This window comes from Monopterus albus, unplaced genomic scaffold (assembly GCF_001952655.1).
Source record: "Monopterus albus unplaced genomic scaffold, M_albus_1.0 scaffold116.1, whole genome shotgun sequence".
NCBI lineage: Eukaryota > Metazoa > Chordata > Actinopteri > Synbranchiformes > Synbranchidae > Monopterus > Monopterus albus.
This window is the reverse complement of record NW_018127996.1, coordinates 1,060,718-1,068,136: the sequence shown is the minus strand read 5'-3', so window position 1 is coordinate 1,068,136 and position 7,419 is coordinate 1,060,718. Positions and strand designations below refer to the sequence as shown.

Below are 7,419 nucleotides of genomic sequence, written 5' to 3'. Positions count from 1 at the left end.
TGCCTCGGTAAGAAGCTTTCGAAGTTCCGGGGGTGGCTTAGCCAGTCTCCAGACCTGAACCCTGTAGCGTGGGTTCAGAGCTGAAACTCCGTGTTGCCCAGCGACAGCCCCAAAACCTGAAAGATCTGGAGAAGACCTGTATGGAGGAGTGGGCCAAAATCCCTGCTGCAGTGTGTGCAAACCTGGTCAACAACTACAGGAAACGTCTGACCTCTGTAATTGTAAACAAAGGTTTCGTTACTAAATATTAAGTTCTATTTTTCTATTGTATCAAATACTTATTTCATGCAATAAAATGGAAATTAATTACTTAAAAATCTAATAATGTGATGTTCTGGAATTTTTTTGTAGATTCTGTCTCACAGTTGAGGTGTACCTACGATGGAAATTACAGATCTGTCCGTTCTTTGTAAGTGGGAAAACTTGAAAAATCGGTGGTGTATCAAATACTTATTTTCCCCACTGTACACCTGGTCTGAAGTCTGCGATGACCACATTCTCACTACACGCTACACTTCTGTGTGCAAAGAATGGTGTGTGGATTGTGTTTGAGTAAATGCAGTTCATAATAACTGCCAAACTACTTGCTACTCTGACTACGCAATATGAGGCAGCCATTTAAATTGTTTACGTACAGGAATACTTGATACTGTACATGTAAAGGGTATATTACATAGTATCTGAAGATCAGCCCTGATATTTATCTTTCGGGAGCTTTGATATTTCCACTGGCATTTAAAATAAAACTGTGTGGGTTTGATCAAAGTCTGGCTTGACAAAATGAGAAAAGGGCATCAGTAAAGTGTGAGGAGGTTAAAATGGATAACCAAATTAGCACAAAATAACTGTTAGCACTCTTACAGGTGTATTTAAATAGTTTCTTATCAGGCAAACACAATTTCCTGGTTCCTGAAACCTCACACAGGCCAAAATCAAATATTTTGTCAGTTAGAAACCTGAATCTTTAGGCAGTGCAAGAGCCAAAAAGCTTGCCAGCATTCTCACTGGCTTATTACTCTCAAAAAGGCTCCAAATTGTAACCTGGATAGGTCGCAATCAGGCTTCTGGACACCGCAATTTTACTCCATTCTTCTTTGCAAAACTGCTCAAGCTCTGCCAGGTTGAGCAGGGATCGGGTGTGAACAGTCCAGCCACAAGTTCTCTATTAGATTGCTGTCTGGGCTTTGACTTGGCCACTCCAGAACACTCACCTTGTTGTCTTTAAACCATTTCTGTGTAGCTTTTGCTGTATGCTTCGGGTCATTGTCTTACTGGAAAACAAATCTTCTCCCAAGCTGTAGTTCTCTTGCAGACTGAATAACATTGTCCTCCAAGATTTTCCTATATTGTGCCACATTCATGTTCCCCTCTACCTTTTCGAAGCCTTCCAGGGCTGGCTGCTGAGAAGTATCCCCACAGCATGATGCTGCCACCAGTCTGCTTCACAGTGTGGATGGTGTGTTTGTGGTGATGTGCAGTGTTTAGTGTCCGTCAAGCATAGCATCTTGTCTGACGACCACAAAGCACCATTTTGGTCTCATCAGACCAAAGAGCTTCCTTCAACTTGACCATGGAGTCTCCCACATACATGCCTTTTGGTGAACTCTAGTCAAGATTTAATACGAGTCTTCTTCAACAGTGGTTTTCTCTTCGCCACTCTCTCATAAAGCTTTGACTGGTGAAGAATCCAGGCAACTGTTGTTGTATGCAGAGTCTCTCCTATCTCAGCTGCTGAAGCTCATAACTCCTTCAGAGTAGTCATAGGTGTCTTGGTGGCCTCGCTCACTAGTCTCCTTCTTGCACGGTCACAGTTTGTGAGTTCGACCTGATCTAGGCAGATTTAGACATTTGCCATATTCCTTCTATTTCTTCACGATGGATTTAACTGAACTCTGGGGGATGCTCAGTGCCTTGGAAATTTCTTTGTATCCATCCCGACTTATACTTTTCAATAACCTTTTCTCTGAGATGCTTGGAGTGTTCTTTTGTCTTCATGGTGTAACGGTAGCTAGGAATACTGATTAACCAGTGACTGGACCTTCCAGACACAGGTGTCTTTATACTACAGTCACTTGAGACACATTCACTGCACTCAGGTGATCCCTGTTTCTCTAATTGTGAGACTACTAGGGCCAATTGGCTGGACCTCTGTTGAATTAGGTCAGTTATTTTAAAGGGGGGAATATTTATGCAAACACATTTCTCATTATATATTTTTATTTAATTGACATTACTTTGTAGAAACCTGTTTTCCTTTGACATTAAAGATGATTTGTCTTTTTGTCAAAAAAAAGCCAAATTATATTTACCATGATAGATTTATAAAAATCAATAAAAGGGTAAAACATCCAAGGGGTGAACACTTTTTATAGGCACTGTATAAGGGTAGAGCCATGTATATGCATTTTTGTGACCCACAGTGTAGGAAACAGTCCTGGATGTTTGCCACCAACAAGCTCTGAGAAGCGACTGTGCACTGCTCTTAATCAGAAGTAGGGAAGTTGACCAGATGTACATCTGCCAAACCACCCAGTTTGTCTTCATGTTTGAAAGCTTTTTCTTTGATTGAAAACACTTTGCATAAAGCATAAATCTCATTTTTGTGTCAAACTAAGTTTTCTAGCACCATAACTTGTTGCCTCAATGCAGCGCACCAAGTCATAATGGGCATAATGTTCCCCCTGAGGATGAGGAACAGAACACACAGTGGTCCGTGACAGTGGGAGAGAACCGCAGTTGTGGGTGTCTACAATAAAGGTTGCAAGGGGCTACAGCGACCCCATTCCACACTCAAAAATGAACTTGGACAAGTGACACAAAGGTGAGATTTATACTTTATTACAGGTGTTTTCAAACTGTATTTTTTAGTTTTACAAAAGCTAATACTTCAAGGAGACTTCTCTTTTTTGCAAATGTACATTTGATTAACTGCCCTACCTCCAGTATAGATCAGTGCACACCCACCTCCCTAAACCTCTCTAAGGGATCCACCCAGGACTGTCTCCTACTCAGTAGATGAGTTAATAAACAGCACAAAGCACTAATACCTGCATAAAAATACAAAGAGAGCCAAGAAAACATGGAATTGGATGTAAATTTCAACTCATAAAGTAAAACAAAAGCAAACAAAACCTGTTGCAATGTAAACGTCCACAGGCTGTAGAAACAGACGCAGCCCAATATGGCAACAGCCTGTTCTGTTATTGAATGCACCTGTTTCAGTTTCCTACTGAGGTCACTGTGCCAGAAATCCTGCCTTTTATTCATCTAAAACACATAACTGAAGATCTGAGGTGCATGTACATCAGCTCCTCCACCAGCATCTTGTGCCATGATCACCTAAAAATGGCTCTCACCGCAGAAATCGCTCAGCAAAGAGGTTCATGTGCATCTTTGCAGAGGTACTAAACCACATACTGAGTGTGAGTGCATACACGGTGACACTTTGAAAAGTCAGGTAGTTATAGGATGTGGACATACATGAATATCTGATATTTTAGGGCTGAGACTGAAAACAACCCATTCATAGAGGTGAATCCAAACTATTGTCTTCCTGCACAAGTCCGCATTTCAATTTTGCTAAATCTTGTGAACAATTGCTTCAAATTATTCCCCAAAACATATCAAAGTGACAGTGTAATGAGGAGAGCTCTGGATCTGTATAGCAAGACCCTGTTCGAATGTATCCACACTTATTTCTGAAAGAGGACAGGGGAAACAAAGGGAACGGACAAATGAAATAAAATCACATGTGGTGATGTAATCTAGCTGTGATGAAATGTCACAATAAGTTTAAATAATATACACTGTGAACTAAAAGCCAGTGTGGCCAATCCAAATCTAACATCTGGCATAAAAGAAACACCAAGATACTGATGCAAATTGCCCTTGTATGATTAGGCAACAGCCTAGAAAAGGTATTGTGCAAGTTTTGGCTCCTTGTTTACATAGTAGTGGGATTAAAACACACTGCATGTAAATTAACTGACACATTCTCATTTCAGGAGATTTTGGGACGTTTTCCATAACTACAGATCTTTGAGTCAGAAAAGCATGTGGAAGGACATAAAATAACATCCAGTCTGGGAGCTGATGGACCATAAATACCTCACATGAAGGATGTTTTTCATGTGTAACAGACAAGAACACTGTAGTCAAGAGCCTGGTTTTATGCTCAAACTGTAAATTTACAGCATACACTGGAACAAAGTGACAAATTCTAATTTAAAATCCTAGATTTGTGCCTCAGACACTATTAAAATTAACATTACATCATACACACTAGAGAGCTGGGTACACATACTTGGATGCAGTGTTGTGTATCCACAAAAACTCAGTTTACTCACCTTTTAATTTGTGGACTTGAGTTGAACTATACTGTTTAGGGCTTACAGTACATCAAAAGACTACATGGTAGATACTATTATCATGTAGTCTAAGGATCACTGTAGTTTGATACCGGTGTTCTTATCAGTGATATTTTAATATATTTGAAAATGTGCTCAACTATATTAACGTTTACAGTATGATAATAATGTATTTCCATTTACTCGAAGCAAGTACTGGGACACTGGAAATGCGGATTCTACTTAATCATGCACAGTTTTCAAACACATTAGGCTATTCTTTCATTCAGCCCTATAGGTAGCCTGTCTGTATATCAGCTGGTGGAGTCTTTCTTAAGAGACTGCTGCTGGACACACTCTTTTCTGTGATATACCGACACCTGCAAAGGCATGCCCAGTGACAGTGAAGCTAAAAGAAATTTATCGATACAAGAACAATATTATGTGCCAAAGAAACTAATTAAAACCTTATCTGTACAATAATTCCTACCTTTGGGCTCAATGAAAATGTTGCTTTTGTCCCTGAAGACAGTTGAAAGGTTAGCTCACTCGGGCAGCATCACTACCCCAGTATTTTGCAGAGACGATCCTGAACTGGAGCACTGGCATAAGGAGGAATTGAAAAGAATGATACCGGCGGACACGGAGAATATCAGCAAAAACAGCGGTGTGTTCAGTCATTAGGTTCTCCAAAACACAGCCGGGGCTTTTTAGCGTTGTTCACAAGCTAGCCTAGCTGTCAGAAAGGCAGAGAGATCAACTGCATGCATACTGACTCCTCTCTGCTCTGTCCAGTCTCCACCCACCGCCCAGGGAAATCCCGCGCTCAGATCACGCGATGACACATGTGCCATAGATAATCGTTACATTTTGTGCTTATTAATGTGACAGTCATGGAAAACGTATTCTCATTGTCTACATGAGTAAAAGCAATAGCAAGTAGTAAGTATGTAAGTAAAACAAAAAATGTATTTACTCTAAAGTACAGTATTGTAATGTAAGCTGAATGAAAGAAGAAGCAGGAGACAGAAGCTGCCTATTTGTGGCTCCTTGGACCCGTTTTTATTATTAAACACAGCCAGGGAACATAACCCCTGCCAAAACCCACAACTACATACAGCCTGCCCAGATGGGCATTATGGGGGATACCGCCAGGTGCTCTCCGCCCCCAGCTCAATATGTAGAATCGCCCCTTTCAGTGTTATAACAATACAATAGTGTTATATATAGGACATTACTGACACATTGATGTCAGGATTTTAATGTAACTGAGTTGGCGCTGTTGGGTAGCCTCATTTATTCTAGGCTATTAGAACATCTTGATGTATATATTCATCATAGAGTATTAAAATCATAAGATAAGTATACGGCTGGCACATACTATAGATGCGAGGGAGATGTATTGAAAGAGTACAATATTTTGCTCTGAAAGGCAGTAAGGTTTAAGTATAAAGTGGCACATTAATGAAACAGGCAATTATGTATAATAAATACAGTAGTCTACTTTTTATGCACTTTTTATCTGACAGCTAAGAATAGAGTATAACTAATAATAAATATGAAACATGTCAAGAAGCCTACATGAATACAAAAGCAAACATAAAAAAACAACAATAATAAGAGGATGAAAATAAGTTGATTAAAAAAAAAATCACTTTTCTAGTATGACTACATAAGGACAAAAAAGACCCACATGCACATTTGAAAATAACATCCAAAATAAAAAATAAGAACAAATTAAATATTAATTGTGACATGTACAAAAGCTTGTGCATGCTATTATGAATGCATCTATTATGAATGGCCAAAACAATAGATTTGAACAGAAACATACACACACACAAATAGCATACTGTATGTATAACAGTCATAATGGCTTTTTAAAAAGATGTTGATGCAAATCACAGCAGCTCTGCCAAATAATCAAGTAATGTTTCCAGCACATATCTGGAGTTATCTTACACTTTCAGTGTGACAGGCCTACTCACAATCAGCAAATCAAATCTGCCAAATGATGCATCTCACTCTTAACATTCTTTTCCAACAGTTTTGGATCAAGTGATAGTTGCAGCACATATCTGGAGTTATTTATACATTTTCCTTGTGATATTCACATAAGTAACAGTAAAAAAGCCCAACTCTTCTGACTAATACATCTCCCTTTTAACTTTCTTTTCAGACACTTCACAATCAAGTCTGATATGCTTTTAAAAAAAATCAAACTGTAAAACATGACAGTACAGTATGCTATCAACAATTTTTCAAATCTATTTCTTAATGAGAGGAGAGTCAGAACCATGTTGATATTGAAGGCGTTAGATCCTTTTCACAGCAGACATTTCTACTTGGTGCTTTAGGAAAAGCACAGGTGTTACTAATAATTTGAATTATGTTTCTCTCCTATTCAGTCATTCATTTTATCATTTCCATCTGTGCTTTCCTACATGGCTTTTGTGGAAAAAAAAAAGTTCACTGCAGTTAACATTTTGCTGAAATAAGCCACAGATGAAGTAAATGCACACATGGATGACCTTCATTAATGCTTCTGGTATAAAGAATATAAATAACATGGTAAGTATGTGGAGATTGTCATGTTCTGCTCCTGATTTCCTGTCAGAGACTTAATGTGAAAGGAGCTTCCTGGTTTTCACTGGCTAACTCTCTCCAGCTTTACTATTACCAATCAGTGACTGATTCTGGACAGCTGGTTAATGCCACTCACCTATGACTTATCTCCATCTTTACTAATCCTCAACCTTGCTGGGTTGTTGTCCTACTGGCACCACCCTTTTGATCCAGCACCTGGCACTGGCCTTCTCACTGTCTGCCTGACACCCATTAGTGATCCAGTTACTGAGCCTTACTGTTTTTGGACCTGATTTTTGCCTTTGACTATGTCCTTGTGCTACCTGTTGGATTTCAGAAGCCTGCCTGTTGGTTTTTTATTTTTATTTTTTTTCTCTACTGCCCATTTTTCCTCTTCCAGCATTTTTGTGTTCTGTTGCAGTGGGCACCATTGTTTTGTTTTCCTCTCTCTCTCTCTCTCTCTCTCTCTCTCTCTCTCTCTCTCTAT

The 7,419-nt window shown here is 39.2% G+C and overlaps 1 protein-coding gene across 1 annotated transcript in view; it reads right to left on the bottom strand.

Annotated features, from left to right (window-relative positions):
- pomgnt2 (protein O-linked mannose N-acetylglucosaminyltransferase 2 (beta 1,4-)) overlaps nt 1–5,125 on the bottom strand; it is a 27,954-nt gene extending 22,829 nt beyond the window's left edge. The window contains exon 1 of the mRNA XM_020611605.1: nt 4,837–5,125. The gene's annotated coding sequence lies outside the window, so the exon portion shown is untranslated. The remainder of the gene's footprint in view (nt 1–4,836) is intronic.
- Nucleotides 5,126–7,419: the final 2,294 nt, after the last annotated feature.